Here is a 27,838-nt window from a genome sequence, read left to right as displayed (position 1 = left end):
TGCTAAGGTAGTTAGTAAAGTACTAACTGCTCCTACCAAATTGATATTATCAGCAGGTTTAATACATGCTTTCAAACTCTGCCTATAGGTAGCTCATCTTTAGTTTACACAGAAACTTTGTAAATGTGCACCCAAAATTTTAACAAGTATAATCTTAGTGTACACAGAAAAATATACTGCATGTAGTAGGCACTTAATTCACATTTATGAGCTTTAAAAATGCTTTCCTCACAATAATTATGAGGTAGAAAGTTAAAATTGTATTATTCCCATTTTATAGATGGAAACTGAGACAAGTTAATTGACTTGCTTCAGTAGTAAATGTTAGAGGCAAGAATTGAACTCAGATCTTATGATTCTACAATTTTCCGTGGTATTTTACTTCCTCTCTATATTAATAAATGTTGGATTGTATTTGAGAGGGATTATTTACTACAAACACTGGTACTCTGTACAAAATTTAGTGGTTTATATAATCTAGCAAAATTAGGAGGGGTTTCATTAGCAAAGAAACTGTGGGTGCTCTGGTTTCTATTGGAGTCAGCTCAGCTTGCTTTGTTGAGCTAGACCACATTCAGTCATAGTATTGTGTCAAAGGGGATATGATGAAAATATATGTAAAGTGCTTTCAGATAAAAACCTCATACTAAGAATTCATATACTATAATTCACCCCATCCTCATTCTTCATCACCATCAACTTGACTACGTTTCCTATTCCTTCCTTTTCTTTAGCTGATATTGTTGTCAAAAGGATACATTTAGGGGAGGGATAAAGCTGATGAGTTTGGTTTTAAACGTAGTTAGGGACTCCCAGGTGCTCTGTGAGAGGACATTCAGTAGACGATCGGAAACGTAGAACTAGGGCTTTGGAGAGGTCTGGGTGAAAACTATACATTTAGGAAATTATAGTAAAGGGGGGGAGATATGATCACGAATGGAAACAAGCATAGAATGAAGAGAGAAGAGAGCCCAGGACAGAATCTTCCCCTTTAGTTGGGAGAAGGAACACGAGGAAAAGGAACCATTAAGGAGAAGGTGGTACTATAGAAGCTAAGGAAGAAGAGTTTCAGTAAGGAAAGGGTAACCAATAGTGTCGGGCAGCAAGGAGGCGCAATGGATAGAGCACTGGGCTTGGAATCAGGAAGACTCATCTTTCTGAGTTCACATTTGGCCTCAGACACTTACTAGCTGTGTGACCTTGGGCAACTCACTTAACTCTGTTTGCCTCAGTTTCCTCGTCTGTAAAATGATCTGGAGAAGGAAATAGCAAACCACTCCAGTATCTTTGCCAAAAACAAAAACAAAATAAAACAAAAATAACAAATGGGGTCACAAAGGGTCTGACACGACCGGAACAACTCAGCAACAACAACAACCAGTAGTGTCAAATGCTACATGGTGAAAGAGGATAAAACCTCAGCAACTCCTTTTGGAGTTCGCAATTAGAAAGCCATTGGTGACTTTTAAGAGCACAGTTTTGGAAGGTAAGTAGATACCCTCCTTCCTGCTTGCACTGTCTATGTGCAATTGTGTGAGATATACTCACATACCCTATTGGCAAAGCTCTGCTATTATGATTTCCCCTAAAATCTCCACATTTTATGACCAATCGATAAGTTAACATTTGTTAAGCACCTACTATGTGTCCGGCACTGTGTTAGGTAATAAGGACTCCAAGACAAAAATCAGACCATGTCTAAACTGCGGGAGCTATCACTGCCAATAAGTTTAAGCTCAACAACCATTTCCAAAATCTTCTACAATATTTGGGCTATTGTCATTTTACTCACTAAGATTTTTTTTTAACTTATTTTTGCTATATTATGCAGAATGTAAGAAGGTGCCGTGGCCACCTTTGAGGATGACTCTTAAGTTTCATGAGTTAGCTAGCTGGATAACCGGCCTCTCTTCTTGAAATACAGCCACAACTTGCATTCATTTGGCAAGAACTGCACTGTGGTAAACCACTTTCTTGTATTTGCAAATGCCCTTACAGTTCTGTGTAGCCTAAGTCAATCATTTCTCACCAGTTGTGTCAGACAACAAAATCACGTCTTTGAAGTATCAAACTAATCTAGATTGCTGTAGTCAATCAATCAAGCATTTATTAAGTACCTAGTAAGTGCCTGGCACTGGGCTGATGCTGGAGATGGAAAGACAAAAGCAATTCATTCACTTTTGTAGTCATGTTCAGCTCAAAAAGAAAGAAAATAACCTTTTTTCCAGAGACTTTGTATTAGTAATAGTATTATTTCCCTAGTATAGGAAATAGACGTAAAAATCCATAAAGCTGCACTTTCCAGGCTCATTTATGACTTCTCCAGGATGAAGAAAGCTGGGAAATGAGCAGAATATATCAATCTTAACAGTGAAATTGTATCTGGAAAAAGCAGCAGCATCCAGAGAGGAAGAGAGGGTAAAGAGTTGAAATTGAGAAATAGATCACTCAACCTTTATGAGCGCTGGTCATTTTACCTTTGACTCCATTTAGTGAATTTTCCTTTAGGAAAATGTGAATGCATGAGGTACAGGAACAAGATAGAGTAGAAACCTAAGAGGTTTCCTGGCTGATAGGAACAATATGAAAGAGAAAATGAGAAGTGAGAGGGCGATTTTTTTGGAACTAAACCCCACTTCAGAAAAGTCCTACGTATCATAGACTCATTTTTGTTACACAGGATTTTGTTACACAGGTTTGATTCTATTCTCTGTTAGCCAGGACTTCCTCACATCTAGAGTACAATAATATATGTTCATATTCAGATATTTTCATAACTTAAATACTCCAAGAGTCAAAAACACCTTCTAAGTCATCAGTGATTAAATATCACAATGTATTTTGATGTTAACTTCTTTAATTGTGTCTTTGAAAATGGATAAAAATGAGTTCTCTGACCATGTTATATAACAGTTTACTAAAAATACAAGATGTTAGTTACTATTTTGTAGCATTTGAGTATTTCATTGATATTTTTCTGTAGTATATAAATCAGGGAGGCACCTTCCGTTCCAGGCGATAGTAGGTCCTTCAGAAAGCCAATGTCTGCAGGACAATTCTTTCTGCACATCCTGTGCTGTTTTAGGTGCTATTTTTCCTCTGTCACTAGAAAAACTAAATTAGCTTTGGCAAGTCATACTTGCTGACCTTTTTTTTAATGAACTATTTCCTCTTCAGTTAGGAAAAAATAGCAGAGGGAATTGTTGCCTCAAAAAGATATATGCTTTTGAATGAAGCACTGGGACTGGGCTTTCTGACTGGCTCCTTTACAAAGTACTATCAATGGATCACTTAAATACTGGGTAAGAGCACTTCCAGTATAAATCATCATTGACCTTGTTTTGTGACATCTATTGTCATGATTTCTCACAGGGCTTAGGAGCCCACAAAAAGGCCCCAGACTGCCCTATCACACCTCACTGCATGGAGAAGGAGTTTCTGAGGACAATGATCTGAGAATGGGGCTAAATGGAGCTATCAAGTTTAATTTGAGAGCTTACAATTTTTAAAAATCACTAAATGAGTCAGGCCAATTATGTGTGATCATAGATTTAGGACTGGAAGGGAGCTTGGAGGTCATCTGATCCAATACCTTCATTTTACTGATATAACACCAGAGGACCCCTGCTGAGCCCTGAAAGGGGCTGAACCACTCTCTCCCATTAAAGGATTCCTAGCTCTCCATCATAGATGCAGACTGGATTCAGTCCTAGAAGAGCCTAACCCCTAAGAAAAGACATTAGGCTGTTTGTCTCAAAATCTCTGGCTCTTTATACCCGTGTCATGGAGCCCTGAGGAAAATCACTTAGAGTTTAGGTTTGGTTCATGTCTAAAATCTATAATGGAGTGGAAAGATACTCCACATACCATATATATCAGGCATAGGACAAGTATTTACATCCACTATCACAAAAAAAAAAATACCTAAAAAAAACAGACTCACAAGCAGGTACAATGACAAAGACCTAAACATTAAACAATAGCATATTATACTCTCCTGAGATGTTGGTACTTAAAATGATGTATTTATGATACTATTAACTTGGTATTTTACCTTCGTCTTGCCAATGCACTGTCCAGACAGCACCTTAAGGTAACTGTCTTCTGGCAAACTCCCTTCTATCATCATTTTTTCCAAGAAGTACCATAGGGTGCTCCTCCTGAAGTACAGCTGACATTGACCCAGAACTCCCAAGACAGCCACCCAAAAAATCCTCTCTCTCATAATTGCTTCATGGTCACTAGGAAAAAACACAAAGAAGAAAAGCAGCCAGAGGCTCAGGCTCGAGCTCACCTTTGCAGCACAAATATGCAGAACTGCACTTAGCCCCTTCCTTATTCTTCCCTAGAAGTCCTAGAGAGACAGAGACAGAAACAGAGTTACATGCCAAACAGTCCAGAGAGAGGAGAAGTCACTCCTTTTTTTTAATTATAATTTTTATATTTTTTTAAAATAACATGTAAAAACATTTTAGCTTTTGTTTTTTTAAAACTGAGTTCTAAATTACCTCCTTCCTTCTCCCCTCCCTGAGACAGCAAGCAGTTAGATATGAATTATATATATTAGTCATACAAAACATATTTCTGTATTAGTCATGTTGCAAAAGAAAACAGATTCCCCCCTCTGAAAAAAAAAACAAGAAAAAGGAAGTTTAAAAAACTATGTTTCAATCTGCATTCAGATTCCATAAGTTTTATTTTTGGTAATTTTTTTAAAATTTTAAACTTAAAAACAAAATGAAAAAAGGAAAAAAAATATATTGCCATGTACCCAGAAGACCATAAGAGAAGATTGAATATAAAACAATAAATTTCCATTTCAAGAAAATCTATATGGTAAATACTACACATTATTTTCAAAGCTGCCCAGCTGTTCTTTGCTTCCTTGTTGGTTTTCTTTTGTTCTCTGCTGTGCACTTTTTACTTTATTTTCCCCCTCCCTCCCCCTACCACCCTGAAGAAGGCTACAGTTAACCATGGATATATATACATACACATAGATATCTATAAACATACACATATATACACATATACACTCATACACATATATGTAAGACAGTACTATGCTTATTTCCTCCTATCATCTGTTTCTCTGAAGGTGGATGGCATCTTCCTTCTTAAGTCCAAGTCTTTGCCATGTCAATCATGCTAAATTTTTGCTAAATCAATCAGCTTATCATCTCCTACACCACAACAATATTTGCAACCCAGTCTCACCCTATCTGAGAGATTATCTGTGAAACTTTTTTTTCCCAATTTTCTTCATTCCTTCTATTCTTAGCTACATAGGTTTTATTTATACAATAAAATCTTAATTTAAAAAAAGCAAAATTATTCTTTTCATACTTGAACAATGCTCTCACCTCATAATATAGTTTAAGGTCTGACACTGCTGAATTTACTTCCTTTATATCTCTTTTCCCTGGTTTCTTTGAAGTTCTTGACCTTTTGTTCTTCCAAATAAATTTTATTATTTTTTCTAACTCAGCAAAATAATTTTTTAGTAATTTAATTGGGATGATGTTGAATAAATAGATTAGTCAGGTAAAATTGTCATTTTTAAAATTATATTGACTTTACCTACCCATGAACAACAAATATTACTTCAGTTATTTAGATGTGAGTTTATTTCTTTTTTTAAATATTTATTTTTAGGTTTCAACATTCACCTTTACAAATGAGTTTCAAATTTTCTCCCTCTCCTTTCCCTCCCTCTTCCCCAAGACAGCATGCAGTCTGATGTAGGCCATACATGTACAATCGTATTAAGCATATTTTCACATTAGTCATGTTGTAAAGAAGAATTAGAACCAAAGGGAAAAACCACAAGAAAGAAAGAGCCAAAAAAAAAAAAAATGAGGTATGCTTCAATCATCATTTAGACTCCATAGTTCTTTCTCTGGATGTGGATAGCATTTTCCATCATGAGCCTTTTGGAATTGTCTTAGATCCTTGTATTGCTGAAAAGAGTTAAGTCTTTTAAAGTTGATCATCACATAGTGTGGCTGTTACTGTGTACAGTGTTTTCCTAGTTCTGCTCTCTTCACTCAGCATGAGTTCATGCAAGTCTTTCCAGGTTTTTCTGAAGTCCATCTGCTCATCATCTCTTATAGCACAATAGTATTCCATTACATTCATATACCACATCTTGTTCAGCCAATCCCCAACTGATGGGCATCTCCTCAGTTTCCAATTCTTGGCCACCACAAAAAGAGCTGCTATAAATATTTTTTGTAAATATGGATCCTTGGGGCAGCTAGGTGGCGCAGTGGATAAAGTACTGGCCCTGAAATCAGAAGGACCTGAGTTCAAATCTGGCCTCAGACCAAACACTTGACACTTACTAGCTGTGCGAGCCTGGACAAGTCATTTAACCCCAATTGCCTAAAAAAAAAAAAAATTAAATGTGGATCCTTTTCCCATTTTTATGATCTCTTTGGGTACAGACCTAGAAGTGGTATTGCTAAATCAAAAAGTATGCACAGTTTTATAGCCCTTTGGGTGTAGTTCCAAATTGCTCTCTAAAATGGTTGGATCAATTTACAACTCCACCAGCAATGCATTAGTGTGATCTGAGTTTATTTGTATAAAAAGTGTTTTATGTTTATGTTCATATAGTGCCTATGTCTGTTTTGGCAGGTATACACGCAGGTATTTTATACTGTCTTGGTATTTTAAGTGGTCTAACACAATATTAAATAATATTGCTGACATATAGTATAGTTTCTTTACTTTTCACTTTTGAATAAATCTATTTTAACTTTAATTTTCCATTTTATGGGTAAATTCATCCCATTTACATTCTAAGATACAATTACTTGTTGTGTGTTTTCCTCCTTCCTATTTTTCCTCACTATCCTTCTCACCCTATTTACCCTATCCCTCCTCACTCCTCTGCTTTACTTCTACCCACTACCATGCCCTCCTATTCCTTAACCTACTCACCCCTCGAAGAATCCCACCCTTATCCACTCCCCCACTTCTTTTCCCTTATCCTCTTATTTCATTCTGAATTTAGAAGACTTTTATGCCTATATATACGTGTGTCTATGCATGCATGTATGTATGTATGTATGTATGTGTGTGTGTGTATGTTGTTCCCTCTTTAACCCATTCCCTACGAGAATAAGATTCCAACACTATCTACCCTTCCACCACTAGCTTCTTCTGTATCAGTTTTTCCGTTTATGCCTCATTTTTGTGAGATAATTACTCCTTTTTGTCTTTCTCTACAGTTTTATTTTTTTTAGAATCACCCTACCATACTCAGCTCAGCCTAAGCCTTTCTTTGAAACTACCTAAATAATGAGGACAATCATGAGAGTACTGCTAATATTTTCACATATATGAAGTAAACAATTTGACCTTTTTGAGTCCCTTATAATTGGTCTTTAATATTTACCTTATATTTCTCCTAGATGTTACAGGTTGAATTTTCCCTTAAGTTCTGGGGTTTTTGTCACAAAAACCTGAAAGTCTTTGAGTTCATTAAATGTCTCTTTCTTTTTCAGGATTATACTCAACTTTGCCGGCTAAGTTACCCTTGGTCATAATCCCAGCTCTTTTGCTGTACAGAATATAATATTCCCAGATGTAAGGTCCTTGAACTTAGTAGCTGCTAGGTCTTGTGTAATCCTTATTATAGCTCCTTGATATTTCAATTTTTTTCTTGTTGCTTCTAATATTTTCTCCTTAAACTGGAAGCTTTGAAACTTTGCTATGATATTCCTCTAAGTTTTCTTCTTGGGATCTCTTTCAGGTGGTGATCGGTGGATTTTCTTCTATTTCTATTTTGCTTTCTTGTTCTAGAACTTTGATAATTTTCCTTGATAATTTCTTGTAATATTGTATCAAAAGTCTTTTTTTTTTTTTAGTTGTAATTTTCAGGTAGTCCAACTATTCTTATATTATTTCTCCTCAATCTGTTCTCCAGATCAGCTGTTCTTCTGATGAGATTTTTAACTTTCTCTTCTATTTTTTCATCTTTTGACTTTGTTTTATGATTTCTTGGTGTCTTAGAACATCATTAGCTTCCCCTTTCTCAATTCTAGTTTTCAAGGAATTATTTTCTTCCGTAAGTTTTTAATTCTGTATTTCCAGTTGGTTGACTTTTCATATTTTTCTTGGATTGCTCTTAATTTTTTTCTAATTTTTCCTCAATCTCTCTTATTTGATTTTTAAAGTCTTTTTCAAGTTTTTCCAAATACTCTTTTTTGACATTTCTCATTGAAAAAGGAGTGGCTTTTTTAACTCCTTTATCTTCCTCTGAATATGAACCCAGATCTTCTCTATCCCTATAGTTGGGGATATCTAAAGTTGGGTTTTTTCTCCTTTGCTTACTCATTTTTATTTATTTTTTGTTTTACTTTGTTTTTAGCAGCTATTAGTGTAATCAAGTTGTAGTCCCAAGGTATAAGGAATAATGGCCCAAGCCTCAGGTCCTTCTTACTGTTATTTTCTGAGGTCTATCTCAGGGGCCAACATTGGGCTCCCCTCTCCACTCCTAAGCCACAGCTATGGCCGCTAGCCACTTTCCTACAAATGTTCTTGCTTCCTGTGGTCCCTCAGGTGGCTGCAAACTACAGCTGTCCTTGATGCCCTGGAACTGAAACCAGGCACTCTGCTCTCCTGCAAGTGCTCAGAGCCAACAGGGTCCTTGCCCCTCGCGACTGCACTCACCAGGTGTGCGCTCGCTCCTTGTCTCTGCAGCCACAGACTGGACGCATCTGGTCAGCACAGCTGTGCTTGGTGTCCTCTACTGGGAAGGGTCCTTCAGACTTCTCCTCCTGAAACATCAGACCCCCCACACCGTCTTTGAGATGAAAGTTTCTAAGGCTAAGACTTCCCCTCAACCCAGCTGCCCCCAGGGCTTGTTCTTTTTTTGATTTTGCAGAGTTAGCCTGGAGACATTTGCACTTCACTCAGGCCTAACCTCGCTCTGGAGGTCCTGTCTTTCCAGAGGTCTTTTCAAATTGTCTTGGGATAATAACTGCTTTACCCCGTGTTTATTTCTGCTGCTCTGTGGTGATGTTCTGTCTTTTTTTTATGGAGGAAATTTGAAGAGCGGAAAGTTTTCTGACCTACTCTGCCATCTTCCCAGAATCCTCTCCTCCACCATCCACTTCTCTGGAGGTTGATAGCATTTTTCATTGTAAGTCCTTTGGAATTGTCTTGGATCATTGTATTGCTGAGAATAGCTAAGTTATTCACAGCTGATTATCATACAATATGACTATTACTGTGTACAGTGTTCTCCTGGTTCTGTTCACATCACTTTGCATGTAAGTCTTGTAAGTCTTCCCAGATTTTTCTGAAATCATCCTGCTTGTCATTTCTTATAGCAAAATAATATTCCACTACAATCATATGCCACAACTTGTTCAGCCATTCTCCAATTGATGAGCATCCCCTCAATTTCCAAATCTTTGCCACTACAAAAAAAAAAAAAAAAAGCTGCCATAAGTGTTTTTGTCCTAGGCCCTTTTCCTTTTATCTCTTTGGAAGACAGGAGTCAAAGGGTATGCACAGTTTTATAGCCCTGTGGGCACAGTTGAGTGGATTGTTCTTGCTACCTCAGAGACCATACTTCCATGATGTATCCTTCTCCCCCAGTGACCCCCCGGGGACCAAAGAACTACTGAGTCATTCCAAAACACATGACCTACCAAAGCAGAGAGGGAGCTCAGCTGAGCTTCCATGCTGCCTAGATAAGGACAAGCCCAAAGAGGGAAGTAACTTGCACAAGATCAAAGATGGTAAAAGGCAGAGCTGGAGCAGAGCCCAGGACCCCAACTTCAAATCCAAGGATCTTTCCACTGCCTCTGCACCGTGTCCACACTACATAGAGCTTTACCTAAAGGGTTCCCCAGCAGAGCAATCACATTGACAGGTAATTCATAACATGTCCCATAGTCATAGGACATCTGCACGCATGATAACGATTAGAAGTTCAACACCAAATAGAAGTCAATTTTAATCGATGCTAATATGGTACCTTTCAGGCAGTTCCTAACTCAACAAATGACCATCTGGATTTTTTCTCTTCACATTATCATACTGTCTGAATTTCTATTAGATATTCATTTAGCTTATTAATGAGCATCTCCTTGTAACAAAAATTACTTTGATCTAGTTAAAATAGAAGCTAAGTTATTCATACTTGAGTGTCAATTAATTCAGTCTAGTTGCTTTCTTCCTAACACTTAGCTGTGTGGGTACACTGAGGAAATGGCAGTGAGTAAACCTTCAGAAGTGAGCAACTGGATACAGACGGGAACTGAAGCAGCATAACATGGGCTCCTGGGAAAGGTACATGAGAAAGAAGTACGAACACATTAGTGAGAGAAGAGACTTTGTCAGTTTCCAAATTCTGCCAGCCCTATGACCAGGAATTCCTTAACTAGTCCTCCTCCTTCTCCCTTCCATGTCTCATGCTCTGAAACTGGAAACAATTGTGAGATAATGAAAAGAGTGACAAACTTGGAGTCACAGAACCCAAGTTCAGATTCCAGCTCTGCCTCCTTCCTCCCTGTGTAACCTCTTTTAATATCATTTTTCTCATCTGTGAAAAGATAGAATCGATAACTTCCAAGTCCTTTCCAGGTCTGGATCTATAATGCTTTAAACTCTTCAACCACATTATGTACTATATAAGCCTCTCTGAGTTGGCCTCAGAATCTGTCATTTATAATATTGTTTTTATGGCAAAATGCCTTGTGAATTCCAAACAGTTGACTTAGAAATGAACTGTTGGAATTCAACCATTCATAAGTCAGGAACTGCTAATGTAGAAGGAAAAATGGCAGAAAACCCAATTTATGACATAGTGAAAAGAGACTTGAATTTGAAGTCAGAGTTAAGTTAAAATTGGTGACATTGGATATGTAAGTCACTGTAACCCTGGGCTTCAGTTTTCTTCATCTTTATATGAGGGTATAAAACCCCCATTTTAGCCTTGATATGGAGTGACATTGCACAAGAATCCTGTTTATAGAAGCTGAGGAAATTTGGCTATGCCCCAAAGGTGGTCTATATGTTATCAAGAATAAGATTTCAACTAGATCCCCTGAGAAGCAACTGCCTTGGGAAGAATGAGAAGCCTAGCTGTGCTTTCCCACATAGGTTGAGATTTAGTATTTATAGGTGAAAATTTCATCATCAACCCATGAGTATATACCCTGGACCATTGTTTGACCATGTTCATTTTAATGTGAATAACCAACTGATCCTCAGTCTCAGAATTCTAGAACCTTTTCTCTCCATCTCTCTGTCATCTTTACTCATCTTAGAATGATTTAACTTGTATATGCTGTTGCAGGTGAAACAGGAAACTAATTAGCAGCTGTTGTCTGTCTGTGTGTTTATATAAAATATTTTAAAAATAAATCTGCATTCACATACTGAACACCATGTTTGAATCCACAAGAACCAAACAATTATGAAGGCATTGCCTTGCATTTTATGATTATGACAAAACTGCCTTCCCAAAAAATGGGATGTTAACATAATATTAAATAGGCAGATTCAAGTATCAAAAAGCAACAATGGGGGGACAGCTAGGTGGCGCAGTGGATAGAGCTCCAGCTTTGGAGTCAGGAGGACCCGAGCTCAAATCCAGTCTCAGACACATGACACTTACTAGCTGTGTGACCCTGGGCAAGTCACTTAACCTCAATTGCCTCATCAAAAAGCAAAAAAAGAAAAGAAAAAGAAAAAGCAACAATGACTCTAAACTGAGAAGTGTACCCCTAAGTCCTTAGTCATCTGAAGATACCATACCCTTCACAGAGCTTAGTTATTAGTTCATCATAATTGAGGAAATCACATCCATCCTTAATAATAGCTAAAAACAATTAATAGCATCTGTATGGGACATTGGTACGGTTAGGTTGGCCGAGTGGACAGAGTGCCAGCCCTTAGAGTCAGGAGGACCTGAGGTCAAATTTGGCCTCAGATACTAGCTGCTATGTGACCCTAGGCAAATCATTTAACTCTTGCTTGCCTCAGTTCCTCATCTGTAAAATGAGCTGGAGAAGGAAATAACAAACCACCCCAGTATCCTTGTCAAGAAATGGAATCGCAGAGAGCCAGATATAACCGAAAACAACTGAACACCATGGGACATTAAGATTTGCAAAGTGCTTTACAAATATTATTTCATCTGATCCTCACAACGGCCCTGGTTGGTAGGTGCTATTGCTATTATTATTATTATTATTGTTATTATCCCCATGATATAGATGAGGAAACCAAGGCAGACAGCCATGAGATGACTTGGCCAGGTGATAGAGTTAGTCAGTGTCTGAGACTGAATTTGTGAACTCGGTCTTCCCTGCTCCAGACTCAGTCCTTATCCGCTGAGGCCACCTAGCTGCCAAGATTCTTTTTACATATTTGCTATTTTTGTTCTTTTCCTAGTGTTAAGATTCTTTGGTTTCTGATTAAGCTAGAATTTGGAGAGAATACATTACTGGTTCTCCATTTCCCAAATTAGAGGTGAATGTTTTTGGTTTTAGAAAAGAAAACCCTTTTTTATAATGGCAGATAACTTCAGGAAGTAAGGAGGACTACAGTATAATGAAAAGATAAGTACCAAGGACTTTGAGACTTTTTTTCCTCCTAGTTTCAGGAAAATTTACTTCTATTTATGTAGCTGTCTCGTATTTTCTACTCAAAAACTTTTCTTAATGTCAAAATGGCTATTATATATCTCACACAAAGTACAATTTTTTATTTTGAAATATTTTGAGACATTTTGAAGTAATACCTTCCATTCTATAAGCTAAAAATGTAGCAATTGTCACTGTGGAGTAAGGTTTATGAGTTGTTTTGGTTTTTTTTTTAAATTCTGTCCTCTCAACAGAAAAGTAGAAGAACAGATTCTTTCCAGACCACACCTTTCTGCTCTCCCTGGTTGGCTCTGGGAGCAAGACCTTCCTTTTGTCCCTGCCTCCAGCCCACCCTCCAGGTCTAACACCCTTCACTCTATTTACCACAGTAGTTTGCCTAGGGGATAGGATAATTGGTCCTGCTTCTCGGCAATTTTAGGAGCTCATAAAAATGAATAAAAATCATCACAATAAGATCTTCTTTTATATAAGGTCCTCTATTATAGTTTTGGAAGGTCTGATTAAGGAGAAACCCAAATGTTTTAGACAGAGATTTGAATCTTTGACTAGGTTAAATTCTGTTAATTTCTAGCTCGTCACTGGAATCCTCCATTTTCAGTCTTTTTATGTAACAAATATACAAATGTTCATCGCAAAGAAATTATGGTCAATCACAGGTTTTATGTCAAGGGAAAATGCTTTCAAAACCACTAATTGAATCATAAGTTATGAGCAAGGTTTAAAAAAACAGCAGAAAAAAAAAACTTTTTTAGGGGCAGCTAAGTAGCATAGTGGATAGAGTTCCAGCCTTGGAGTCAGGAGGACCTGAGTTCAAATCCTGTCTCAGACATTTCGCACTTACTAGCTGTGTGACCCTGGGCAAGTCACTTAACCCCAATTGCCTTAAAAAAAAAATTGTTGTTTGCAGGCAGTGATAATACTAAAAGGGAAGGGGAAGCTGAAGCATTTCACAGGTTTCAGTCTTTTCTTATAGAGGAATAACTCAGTCTCCTCTTAGTCAGAGATTTACTGGGCGGAAACAGAGGCAGCTTAGCTGTCTTTACAGCCATCTTGACATTGTAGCCTTAATCTTCCTTCATTCAAAGTACTCATGCTCCTCCACCCATCTGTTACCGCTTTTCCATCCTTATTTTTTCCTCTACTTGCAGTTCCTTTAAAAAAATTGCTCTGTGGCAGAACTTCAGGCAACAGGACAAAACCTCTCCACCTACACTGTGATTCCCAGAAGTCCATGAAACTATTCTAAAACCTCTTCCAGACTTTCAAGGAACTGGTCTCAGTATCTGGCTATATTTACAAAGACCTTTTATAATTCTAATGACTACAAAATACTCCTTCCAGAAGTTCTCTCTTTTTAAGTGAGTTGTCTCTCACCAAAATGAACCCTGATACTACTATAAGGGGTTGTCATATTGTGCCTTTAACCAGAATATGTAAGAAGGCTTAGGTAGCCCAGTCCAGGCCCAAGTCATCACTAATAAAGAGAATTGTGAAAAATGGGAAAAGAGCCAGAGGACCATTACCATCAAGGATACGCCAAAGCTGTCAGTCAAAGATGTCATCCTTGACTCCTCACTCACTTATCCCAGAAATTCAATCTTTTGCAAAGGCCTATCAGTTTTATCATCATAACACCTCTCTCTTCTGACACTGCTACCACCTTGGTGCCAAGAGCAGGTCAAACTATGTCAAAGACAACCCTATACACATAATTTATTAAGCTCTGAGGACTCCCTATTCTTTCTAGGATCAAATATAAAAATCCTCTATTGTTCAAAGCCCTTCACAACCTGACCCCTTCCTATCCCTCCAGTCTTCTTATACCTTACATTCCTTCACATATTTTGAGATCCAGTGAAACTGGCCACTTTGCTGTTCCTTCAACAAGAGGCAGCCGTACTATAAAAATGTGCATACGCTTTGACCTAGGTCTGTATCTCAAAGAGATCATAAAAATGGGGAGAAGGACCCACATATATAAAAATGTTTATAGCAGCTCTTTTTATGGTGGCAAAGAATTGGAAATTGAGGGAATGCCCATCAATTGGGGAATGGCTGAACAAGTTGTGGTATATGAATACAATGGAATACTATTGCGCTGTAAGAAATGATGAGCAGGCAGACTTCAGAAAAACCTGGAAAGATTTGTATGGACTGATGCTGAGTGAAGTGAGCAGAACCAGGAGAACATTGTCAGTAACAGCCACATTGTGTGATGACTCACGTTGATAGACTTAGCCCTTTTCAGCATTGCAAGGATCTAAGACACCTCCAAAGGTCTCATGATGGAAAATGCTATCCACATCCAAAGAAAGAACCATGGAGTTTGAATGCAGATCGAAGCATACTATTTGCTGTTTTTTTCTTCAGTTTTTTTTTTTATTCCTCTTTCTGGTGTTTCCTCCTATTAGTTCTAATTCTTCCTTACAACATCACTAATGTGAAAATAAATAGGAATGTATATATATAGCCTATATCAAATTGCATGCCATCTTGGAGAGGGAAGGGGAGAAAAATTTTAAACTCAAAAGCTTATGGAAGTGAGTGTTCATAAATCAAAACAAATTAATAAAAAAAAGAGGCAGCCCTAAGGGCATGAGCTGTCCCCCACCCCAAGAATGGTCCCTCCTTATCCTTGTGCAGACTTCCCTGGCTTTCTTCAAGTCACAGCTAAAATCTCACCTTATACAGGAAGCCCTTCCTCATGCCTCTTAATTCCAGTGCCTTCCCTCTGTTAATTATTTCCGATTTATCCTATATATAACTTGTTTGTAGTACATAGTTGTTTGCATGTTATCTCTCCCATTATACTGTAATCTCCTTGAGAGCGAAAACCTCCTTTTACCTTTCTTTGTATCTCCAGCACAGTGCCTGGCACATAGAAGGTACTTAATGTTTATTGATCACTGACTGACAGGAAAAGGGCAACTGTTCTAATTTTCTGAAAAGGGAAGAGTAGAGTCTGAAAACTGTAAGTCAGTGTGCTTGACTTCTATTTCTAAAGGAAAAAAAAGGATGCTTAGCAACCATCTAGAAGACCAAAAGATGATCACAAATAGTCAGCATGGCTTCATCAAGAACAAATCATGCCAAATCAAATCCATTTCCTTTTTTTTTTACTAGACTGTCAGATAAAGGAAATAATTTACCTGGATTTTAGTCACAACTTTTGGAAGTTTCTCATGGAGTTATTGTAGACAGGCTAGAGAGATGATACAGAAGTGGTTGAACTACCAAACTCAAAGAATAATTGATCATCAATGGTTCAATGTTAGCTTGAAAGGAAGTTTCTACTAGAGTGGCCCAGATCTGTGCTTGGCCACGTGCTATTTAATAACCCTTATGTCAGCAATGTGAATAAAGTTGCATGTTTATCCAATTTGTACATAGCACAAAACTAGGAGGGATGAAAACACTGGGCCCAGTATAATAAGATGAAGTTTAATAGAGATAATTGTCAAGTCTTTCACTTGAGATTTTTTTAAAAATCAGATCTACAAATAAATAATGGGCAGATATACAAATAAATGACAGGTTTACCTGAGAAAGATCTGTTGAGAGTCAATGTGAGGCAATAGTGTGATGTATCACCTAATAAAACTAAAGTGATCTTTGCCTGCAGTAAGAGAAGCATAATGTCCAGGGATAAAGAGGTGACAGTCCTGATACTGTACTCTGGCCAGATCACATATGGTATATTACAAGTAATTCAAACATATTTCTTTTTGTTGATTTTACATCATCAGGAAACAAGCATTAATTAAATAATAATTGCTAACATTTATAACTTAAGGATTGCCAGCTACTTGATCCATAAAAAAAAATCAGATGAAGTAGGTACTCAAAGTATTATTATTCTTATATTACCAAGAGGTTATTTCTCTAGGGTCACACAGCTGGGGATGGCCACATACAGGATATAAGCCAAAGTCTTCTTCCAGATTTCAAGTCCACCATTCTTTCTAGTATTACCTGCATAGGTGCCGTGTTTTAGGAAGGATGATGATGATCTAACAGCATCTGGAGAAGGACAGCTAGGATAAGGAAGATCCTTCAGGTTGTACCATAGGAGGATTGATTGAAGAAAATGGAAATATTCAGTTTAGAGCAGAAAATACTTGCTGGGAGGGGGCAGAGGAGGGACAGGAAAAGGAGTATAATTGCTATCTCCAATTATTTGAAGGATTGTATTGTAGGAGATGATTGAACTCATCAGAAAGAGCAGAATTAGGAACAATGAGTGGAAGTCATAGAATGGAATATAAAGGTTTGGTGTGGAAAAAAAACTCCCTAACAATTAGAGGTATCCAGAAGTAGATTGGACTGCCTCTGGATGGGTTAAGCATCATACTACAGGTTTTAAATCAAGGGCGGATGAGGATGTTGGGGAGATATTGACAGTGGGGTTCTTACTCCCCCACTTCCCATCCCATCAACCTTGCTGATTTCTGTAGCTGCCTTGGAGCAGCTAGGTCCAAACCAGGGGTAGGCCACGGGTCCCTTATGAAACCAGAGCCCTGAGCCTGTTCCAGGGCAGACCTAAGCCCTTGGGGTCATTTAGGACTAACCTGATCTAATCTCTAGATTGATCCAAATAGGAGAACTCTGAATCTGCCCTAATTGATGACCACACCTGTGCACTCAGGTGGTCCTGAAAGCTTTAGCTACCAAGCACTCATCCTCTTGATATTTAGCACTATTTCAATTCAGATGTGGGAAGACATCATGTAATATCAATGCTCCCAAGGAATCATCCAACTATAAATGGTCAAGGAATTGGTAAAACTGTAGGTCTCAAGACTGGTGTTAGAGTGAATATCCTTTCAAAATTGGTCATTTAAAATACTAGCATAATTAAAGCTCTCATCTTAAATGCAGAAGAAACTAAAGACTTAAGTTTCTAGTATAGACCCAGAACAGAATGTGGTTTGTAAAGATCTTTGTCCAAAAGTCCCTCTGGTAGCAATGGTGAGAAAATATTTCACAGGTAAAGGAAAAGTTTTTCTTTGTGTAATCAAAGTTTTGAGTATAAATTTCTTTACCATGTTGAAAAATATGAGCCACACATATAATGAGTAGCTTTTAGCTAAGAATTTTTCAGTATATCATATATTGCCTTAATTGAATGTTTTCTATAAAAATGTAAACCTAATATACAATAAATGAATAGTTAAATATAGTCATTATCTACTGTTTTATGTTTCTATTCTTCTCTTTTGGAAAAAGATGATATTTAGCTCTTTGTTTTCATATATCTGAAAAAACATTAACTGTCTTTTTAATACCCAGATCCCTGCCAGCCCTTTATTTCTTTTATTTATCCTGAGTCATTTTTCCTTGATAGCTCTAGAGCTTAGTACAATGCTTTACATGTAGTAAGTGCTTAATAAATGATAGTTTATTCATTCATGGTGAGCAAGTAAAAGAAACTGAGAAGGAACAATCAGACAGATAGGAGAGCCAAGTGGGAGAGTAGTGTCACAAAAACTCAAAGAAGAGACAGTATACTGAAGGAAAGGAACCTCTTCATTGATCCCTTGAAGGTTGCCAAACATTTTTATCCTTCTCCTCAATTTGTATCCCCAGCACTTAGCATAGTTCCTTTTTTCCCAGCAATGATCCCATGTATAAAAATCATACAACAGTAGAATAATAAGGATCAAAAGAACAGACATAGCCACAAGTAGTTCATTGACCACAGTGTGGTAAATACTATTGAGTTTATGTCTGAAGACACTGAGGCAAGAGTGCATATTAAATTATTGGGGAAAAAACCCCCTTTACCTTAATTCTATAAAAATTGAAATGCTGACACAGAAAATTGCTTGACCTTGATCCTGGAAACTGCCTACAGAAATAAAATTATGTTTCAGAGGAAAAAACATTGGCTGGAACACTGTTCAAGAAATAAATATTTATGTGTAAACATTGGTCAGTCTGTCCCAGAACCTTCATCCACCTACAAATATTAATAATATAATAATACTCATATTACTTCCATTGTTTTCCTTGGCCCAAGGTGACCCTGAGCCACCTTGGTAAAAGCCAAGATAGGTTATAAGTTTCATATGCTAAAACTTAGCTAACGTCACTTTCTTCTGGCAGAACATTATTGTACTTTGATGCTAATGTTCATTTTCCATTCACCTTTAACCACTCCCAAGGCCATGTTCCAAATGATGTTTTGTATAATGATTTTTTTCCATTTACTACATAAGTCAGCGATTTGGCTAGGATAAATAGTAACATGATCCAGCAAAGGAAGAAGCCCAGAACTATGTCCATATAAAATTATTGTGCTCTTATTAAATGTCCTGCAGTATTCACAATAATATAATGTTACTCACCTTTGCCAATTTATTCCCTAGGTTTTCGGAAAAATAAAGAAATTGTTGAGAAATCTGTTGAAAATAACTAGTACTATGTACTTACTAATATCACCATTATTGGAGCAAATGTCTCTCAGATATTTCCCAGCCTTAATATATCAGTCCATGATGTAAATGGTGAAGTTTCTGTGTGTGTGTATATATATTTATGTGTACACCCATGTATAACATGTACAGTGACTAGAGGCATCATTTGACTGAGGCCATGGAAGCTGGCAGTTTGTTCTGGGTTCACTGCCATGGGGTTTCCAGACTTCTCAGCTGGAGAATTAGGTTCCCTAAAGCAGAGAAGTCAAGGAAGCACCTGGTACAAAACATGCATCAGGCATAGATCAAGACCTTTAATTCCCACGCAGAAACAATGATGGCCTTAGGGATCACTACACACATTCCAGATTCACTTGTCTCTACCAGTACACTCAATTCAGAGGCCAATACCTGATGCCTTGTTGGAATACAGATGGTGTTTTCAAAGCTGACATTTAACTGTTTTGCGTTTCACCCCTGCACCAGCTTGTCTAGTCAAACAGCCAGGGTGATCTTCCAGTTGTTGGTAACTCCTTTTCGGCCTGTCTGCTTCTGCTGCTGTCTCTGGAACTGCCACCATTTCCCTGGTGGCGTCCTGGGCCAGCCATTGATACTCTTTCTTCTCCCTGCTGTAAGGGTGTTACCTTTTAAGAGCTCATAAGGCCTTCTTCAGAGAAAAGAACACACAAGAGGGAAATAATCCCACACCAGGCTGGCGTTCATACCCCTCTTGGCCCTGTTTCTGGCTTCTGAACTTCAAAACCAGGCTCCTGCAAAGGGATCTTCATTCTCCCTACCTGTCTTTTCACCTCCCTTTTTAGTACTGTTGTCTTTGAGGGCAGAGACTGTCTTTCTTTTTGCTTGTATTTGTATCCCCAGCACTTAGCGTAGTGCCCAGCAGGTGTTCATCCTTCATCCTCGATGTTGGGGTCAAGGTGGAGCGTGTTTGACAGTGGTTGATCAGACCAGTGTGAGCTCAGAAGGCTCTACCACAAGTTGGGCACACATAGTCCATTTGAACATTTGGGATGGATGTGTCTCTCGATTTACGCATCTCATGGTTTCCTTTGAGCTACTGCTATTCTGCTTTGCTCATAGAGCCCAACACCTTCTCTAATGTCCTATGCCAGCATCTCCCTTGTCTCACAAACAATACTAAAGCAGTTCAGAGAGACCTTGAGAGTGTCCTTGTACCGCTTCTTCTTACCGCTGTGTGAGTGCTCGCCTTGTGCAAGTTCTCCGTAAAACAGTCTTTTAGGTAAAAGTACATTTGGCATTCAGGCTTTGTGGCCAGCCCATCAGAGTTGCACTCTCTGCACTAGTTTGAATGCTTGGCAGTTCCGCCCGAGAGAGAACTTCAGTGTCCAGTACCTTATCTTGCCAGGAGATCTTTAGTATCTTCCTAAGACAGTTCAAATGGAAGTGGTTCAATTGCCAAGCCTGGCAATTAATAATTGTTCATTTCTTTTCATCTTTTCACAAGCTATCATTGGTAATTTGCATATTAGAAATGTCATGTTCCATGATTTTCAGTCATATGGTATCACTGGGAGGACTTTAGTGTCTAAAAGATGGGCATTTGTAGTAGAAGGCAATTTGAAGTGAATCAGAGTGCCACAGTGTCCAAATATAGATAAGCCTGATCTTTTCCTATTTTATTCTAGTCTCATGAGGCTCATTGTCCATCTGTAATACCTGTCTAAAATTTGTATATTGAAAATCTCTATCCAATTACATTTCATAATCTGGGCAATTGTGTATTTTTCATCTAGTTTTTACAATGTAGATGGTTTCAAGCAAATATTGGCTTCATTGAAGTGTCTTTGGAATGTTCCAGGGCTCAGCATGGTTAACACTGTCATATGTGAATGGGAAGCTAGGGGGCATAGTGGATAGACTGTCAGGCCTGGAGTCACGGAGATCCTTCTTCCTGAGTCCAAATCTAACTTCAGATACTTACTAATTGTGTGACCCTGGGCAAGTCACTTAACCCTGTTTACCTCAGTTTCCTCATCTGTAAAATGAGCTGGAGGAGCAAATGGCAAACCACTCTAATGTCTTCACCCAGAAAACCCCAAATGGGGTCACAAAGAGTCAGACAAGACTGAAAACACCTGAACAACATATGTGAATAGAAACATTTGAAGAACTTCACTGTTCATGAGGAAGCTTTCTTTTTATACTCTTTGTAGGACAGCTTCCATGACACTTATGTATGTCTGTTTTCAATTCAATTTAGCAAATATTTATTAAATATGTACTGTGTGCAAAGCCCTACTTTAGGTTCTGGAGATAGAAAGACAAAAAATGAAAATGTCCCTAGTCCCTAGTTTACATTCAGTTGGAGGAATACAAAATGTACAAAGATAATAAAATACAATATACCAGAAATTCCAAGAGGGATCAGGAAAGGCCTCGCAGAGTAAATAGATACCTTAGCTGTGCTTTGAAAAAAGTGAGAGCGTCTAAGAGGCAAGAAAGATGTTGAAGTATATTCCAGACAATAGAAGCTACTATGTTTTATGACTTATTTGCTATTGATACTTGGGGTGGGGGAGAAGAGTCATTTAATCTTTTACAATTTCAACATGACTTCAGAAGCACCTTGTTTTTTCAGTAGTGTCTGACCCTCAGTGACTTCATTTAAGGTTTTCTTGGCAAGGATACCAGATCCTTCTCCAGCTCGTTTTACAGATGAGAAAACTGAGACAAATAGAGTTAAGTGACTTACCCAGGGTCATATAGTTAGTAAGTGTCTGAGGCCAGATGAGTCTTCCTGACTCCAGACCCAGCACTCTACCCACTGTGCCACCTACCTTCCCAATTTTAAAGTATTTATTTTATTTCTACTTCCTCATATAATGGGAGGGTGGGGGAAGGTATTCATTTTAGGATTCAGATCTGTCAGAGACATTTTTTGTATATATATAAATGTGTGTGTATATGTATATTGTGTGTGTGTGTATGTGTGTGTGTGTTTACAAGCATTGCTACTTGGAGATTCAAATGTCAATTTAAAGTGGCTGCCTGAGCAAGGTCTGCATACATTTTATGGTATTCAGAAACAGACAAAACTCTGCAATCGAGATTTAACAAGGGATTAGAGTTCAATTAACAGTTACTGATTTATCAAACAAAATAATAGTAATTTAAAACATTTGCACACCCTGGAGAACCATTTTCCTAATAAAGTCAAGGCATGGGAAGGATTACTCTTAACTGGATTAGTGTGCCAGAGGTTGCCAAACTGGGTGATACCGCCCCCTGGGGGGTGCTGGAACGATCCAGTGGGGTATTAGTAGCCTCGGGTGCAACTGAGAGGCGTTGAATAAAAATAAGGGGGCAGTGGAAGCATAAGGAAAGAAGACAAAAAAATTTTGAAAAACCATTCGTACATGTTTCATCTGTTGTGTAATAGAGTTAAAGTCATACTGATTACATTATTTTCCAAATAAACACACAAAGTGCAAGTTATAACCAATTCGTGGTCAAGTCCACTGACAGTTCTTAACAAGCAAGTATTGGCAGGCAATTGGTGGGAGCATGCATTGCCAGGAATATGTGCATGTTCCTTATTTACAGTATGATACTATACAGTTACATGATGTAATATTGTGTCATCAAAATTTCAATGCAAGAAAAAACCCACAAATTTACAATAAGTTATTAAATTTAAGATGCATAATTTTTTTTAAGATATTTTAAATTTTTTTGAAATGATGCTAATTTCAAAAAACTGTTAAAGGGTTAAAGAAAGTAGATTTCCAGGGGGGCACTGAATAATTTTTTTTATGAAAAGGGATCAGTAGGCCAAATAAATTTGGGAATTTCTGGATTAGTCAAGAGGATTTCTGTCTTTGTCTAGTCACCAGCATAATTCTGTCTTCAGGTAGATCAGAGTACTTGCTTGAACTTTGACTTAGTTTACCTTTAGAAACTGATTATGCCTTTGAAAAGGATGTTGCAAAAATTTTTCAGGCTAGGACACTGGCTTCTTGGTATTTGATTAAGTACTGGCAAGGTTTATTTTATTCAGTTGAATTCAAAGGCTTCAGAATAGAATACTCAGTAAAAATTATTTCTTCATATTTCTGTAAAAGAAAATGAGAAAAAATAGAGGAATTTTAGGGCATTTCCACATTCCCCCCTTTTGTGCTCAGCACGAGGAAAACTAGCCTATTTTAATTTTGGCCCCTACCTACTGCCAAGCTGTGCAGGTCTGATGGAGAATCTCATTACCCTGCTGATCAGTGGTGACATATACTGCTCACAGTTCATTATAAATAAGGATCTCTCTTCATTTTACTTAAATATATCAGATACACCAAAACAATAAACTAAAGAAAAGAACTATTCCACATGCTCTAACAGTATACCAAATAGCATACTGTGTTTGAGAGCATTACCTGGAATAGCAGGTTGTATGAGCTGGGGTGTACAAAGCAATACAGTGAATGGAGGCAGTGTTCAAACTAACTTTAAGTCTCCAGCCTTTAATTTGCTGAATGGTGGCCAGAAGGCTATTAAGATTAATGAAGCTATCTAGGATCAAGGTGGTCCAATTCCAGGGTAATTGGAACTTTAAAATAATATTATTCTACTGGTCAGATAATCAGTAGACAGTCATATGATCCCTTTAGCCATATTTATAACAAAATTGACATTCTGAATCTATATACTGTTTGTTCAGTGGAGTTATGACTATGGAGAGTGTACTTTCTCTAACCCAACAAATCTTATCATGTACTGCAACTATATTCTCTCTGTAATTTTTTTTGCCCACCATGACTGAATGATTGTAAAGGCCAGAAAGTTCAACAATTCCCTTTTCCCTTCCAAATGCTGAAATTTTTCCATTAAGCTAGATTTTAAACTAGATTAGACTCTCTCAGGTACTTAATTCCCCCACTCCACCCCCACCCATATTGGTTTTCCAAGACATTCAAGTATCTGAAAGAGCCTATGCAATACCAAATGTATCCTTCCCAGGATCCTCATATCAGGTCCCAGACTCCCTCCACTGCCCATTTGTCTCTGGAATTCTTTGTGAATTTCTTGAGTGAAAAGAGATTGTTTTCCTGTTGTAAGTAAGCTACTTCGTTTTTAAAATTCAGCTTTTTGTCAGGTGGTAATCTCTGGTCTCATGGTAATCTCTGTCTGTCTCACTGTTCTCTTAGGTCCCCAGGTATAAAAATTCTTTAAATTGGTTATAATTTTGGCTCTCCTGGCTTTTCTCTCTTTTTTTGCTGCTTTTTAGTTGGCTCTTACTAGAGATTACCATAGCTGACACAAAAATGAAGATCTTATGTTGGTCCATTTTTAAGTGAAGGGTTTTTAGTTTCATCTTGCTTCTGTTGTATGAGTCAAAATTTCGAGTCACTGTCTGTGGATCAGTTAATGTTTGTTGTTAGCAAAATTGCATTTTTTAATTTTCTACTTCTGAGATAATCTTTGTAAACATTTATTATCTCTTAATTAAGCTTCATGTCTATACTGTGCCAATTTAAACTACCCTAATTTCTTTTCATTCTTTTTTCCACTTCTTAACACTGATTTTTTTTGTATTTCCAAAAGAGGGATCAGGGGTGGGAAGTGGAGAAGCTTAGTGTGCTTCCCCAATGGTAATATTGGAAAAATAATCAAAACAACTCACACATATAACTCCTAAGTTTCACAAGGCTCTACAGCCTGATATATGGATAGAGAGATAACCTCAGAGTCAGGAAGACCTGAACTGAAATCCCATCTCTTCAACATGCTGGTTTTGGGTCCTTGGGTAATTCACTTAACCTCTGAGTGCCCCCAAGCAACTAAGACTCTAAGTGACCAAACAGATGCTTCCTTTCAGTGGTGGAAAGCATTTCCTGATCAGAAGTTCTCTGTAACAATGATATCACAGGTCTGAGTCCATTCCTTCTCTTCCTCTGCCCTTCCTGCCCCATCCCCGTGAGGTAAGTAATGTGAATATTATTATTCCCATTTTGCAGATGAAGAAGCTCAGAGAGAAGTGACTAGTAAATATTAGAGCAGGGATTCTAACCCAGTTCTCTCTGCTCCAAACCCAGTGTCCTGAATGTGCTAATTCCTCTGAATATCTCTTTATTTCTGTTACCATTACCAGCACTATACCTAAGCCAGCCCTGGTCATCTCATCCCTGAACTATTTTAATAGACCTCCAAACTATTCCCTGTTACCTGAATCCAAGGAAAAACATTCTGATCCGTACTTACTATCCCTACTAGATTGGTCTTTTTTTTTTAAATACAGATTTAGTTGTGTAACTCCTTTGCTTAAAAAAAAAAACTCTCATGACTTTCCATTGCCTGTATACTAGGGAACTGATTCATCAGCTTGACATTCAAATTGTTCCACAACTCATGTCTATCTTGCCTCTCTAACCACACCCTATTTCTGTCTATCTTGAGTCTTTCACTCTAGCCAGATATATCTCAATCAGTGAATATTTATTAAAGGCCTACTGTGTGTTAAACACTGTACTAGATGTCAGGAATACAAAGATAAAGGTGAAATAATCCCTGATCTCAAGGAACCACTTGTTTTATCTGGGGAAGCAGCATATATGTGTATACATATGTATTACATAGAAGACAAAAAGTACAACATAGATATGAGACTACTGGGGGCGAGGGTGGAACTAATTGAATTGATTACATGATGAGGCCTCATGTTGGAGGTGGACCCTGAGCCAAATCTTGAAGGAGATGCAGGATTCTAAGAAGTAGGGATGGTGGGCATCCCAGAGAAAGGCCTAGTGACATTAGCATGTCTAAAAGAGGGAATGGGGTGGGAGGTGGGGTGGTGGGGAAAGGTGAGTGTACTTCCACAGTGGAGTATCATATATGAGGAAGAGAAAGGCCAGTTTACAGAAGAGTCTATACTGACTTTTACTGAGATAGGCAGTTACATGGTCAAACTTAAACATTTTGGAAAATCAATCTGGCAGCTATATGGAGTATGGATTGGAGTGAAAAGAAACTTGAGGCAGGAAGGAAGCTCAGTGAATAGAAGTATTAGGGCAAAGGTTGATGAGGGCCTGAATTAGAGTCATAGTTGTTTTGATAGAAAGAAGGAATCAGTGTGGAAGTAGAAAGGATAAGATTTGGCCATCAATTAATGAACATTTATTTTTTTAAATAAATGCTTGTTTATTGATTTTAAGTCATATAAAACATTTCCATATTAGACATATGTTGCAAAAAAAAGGTTAAAAACAATGTGCTTCAATCTGCACTCAGAGTTCATCTGGAGATGTATAGCATGTTTCATCATGAGTCATTTGGAGCTGTCTTGGATCATTGTTCAGTAAACATTTATTAAGTGCCTACTAGATGACAAGCACTGTGCTAAGTGATGGGGACACAAAAAGCAGCAAAAGACAGTCTTTCCTCTCAAATAGCTTACAATCTCATGGGGAAGACAACGACTGATTACACATGTGGGATAAATTAAAGTGAGGAGTTGAGGAGGACATGGAGGTGTGAATCTGAGTGACTAGAATAGAGGGGTTGGTTTGGGAGGAAATCAACCAACAAGCATTTATTAAGTATCTACTACATTCCAGGTTCTGTGTTAAGCACTGGGGACACAAGTGCAAAGATTAAAATTCCATAATCCCAAGGAGCTTATAGTCTGTCTGGGAAGACAAGTGTATATATAAGTATATACAGAATAACAGTAAAGAAAATAAATGATAGTTAGAAGGGGAAGAGCATTATAAATGGGGAATCAAGAAGGACTGCATACAGAAGGTGGTCTCCAAGCTGAATCTTGAAAGAAGATAGGGATTCTATGAGGTGTAAATGACAAGGGAATGAATTCCAGGCGTGAAAACAGCCAGTAGTAACAGACCCATAGTAGAGACAGGAATGTAGTGCTGACTAGACTGGGGGACAGGGTGTGGGAAGGAGACAAGGATGAAAAGGTAGATTGGGACCAAGATGGGAAGAGCTTTAAAAGCTCAACAGAAGAATCTGTTGATCCTAACGACAAAAGGAAGTGATTATTAGATTTATGGTCAGATCTTCTTTTAAGGAAAATCATTTTGGCCACTGTAAGAAGCTTCCCCACTCAAGCAGGGAAGAGACTTCAGACAGGGAGAAGCAGTTAGGAGGCAATTGCAGTAATCCAAGTGAGGAGTGATCAGAGCCTGAACTAGAGTGGTGGCTGTGTGAATGGAGAGAAGGATGTATGGGTAAGAGATGGCCTCAAGCTAGAAACATCAAGATTTAACAACTAATTAGGTATGTGCTGTGAGAGAACAAGGAGTCAAAGACAACACCTTGGTCTTACAAGATTACAGACCTGGGAGATTGGAAGAAGAGTGGTACACTTCAACAAAAATAGGGAAGTTTAGAAGAAGTGTTTATTTGGTGGGAAAATTTATTGAGTTCTCTTTTGGACATGTTGGGCTTCAGTTGTCTATGGGGCATCCTGTTTAAAATGTCTCTTAGGCAGTTGGCAATGCAGGACTGAAATTCAAGGGAAAAACTAGGTTGGCTATATCGATCTTGCAGTCATTTGCATAAGAATGATAATTAAAACTGAGAGAGGGAAGGAGGGGGAGGAAGGGAGAGGGGGAGAGAGACAGACCGACAGACAGACAGATGGGACGATCATGGGGGAAATCTACTGGAGAAGACAAAACAAGGTAGAAGGCATAGAGGGGTTGGCTCTTGGCTAGGAGAAGAGCTACCTTATTCATTATCAGAGACTAGGAGAAAAAAGAAAAGTTGGAAAAGACGCCAATTGGTTTTGAAATATGGAGAAGAGAA

General features: G+C 38.0%; 1 protein-coding gene across 2 annotated transcripts in view; it reads left to right on the top strand.

The window, feature by feature from the left end:
• GPHN (gephyrin) overlaps positions 1 to 27,838 on the top strand; it is a 757,059-nt gene that overhangs the window by 687,138 nt on the left and 42,083 nt on the right. The window lies entirely within an intron of this gene.

Source organism: Vombatus ursinus, unplaced genomic scaffold, assembly GCF_900497805.2.
Source record: "Vombatus ursinus unplaced genomic scaffold, bare-nosed wombat genome assembly UNPS02014926.1, whole genome shotgun sequence".
Taxonomy (NCBI): Eukaryota; Metazoa; Chordata; class Mammalia; order Diprotodontia; family Vombatidae; genus Vombatus; species Vombatus ursinus.
This window is presented reverse-complemented; position numbering and strand designations above follow the sequence as displayed.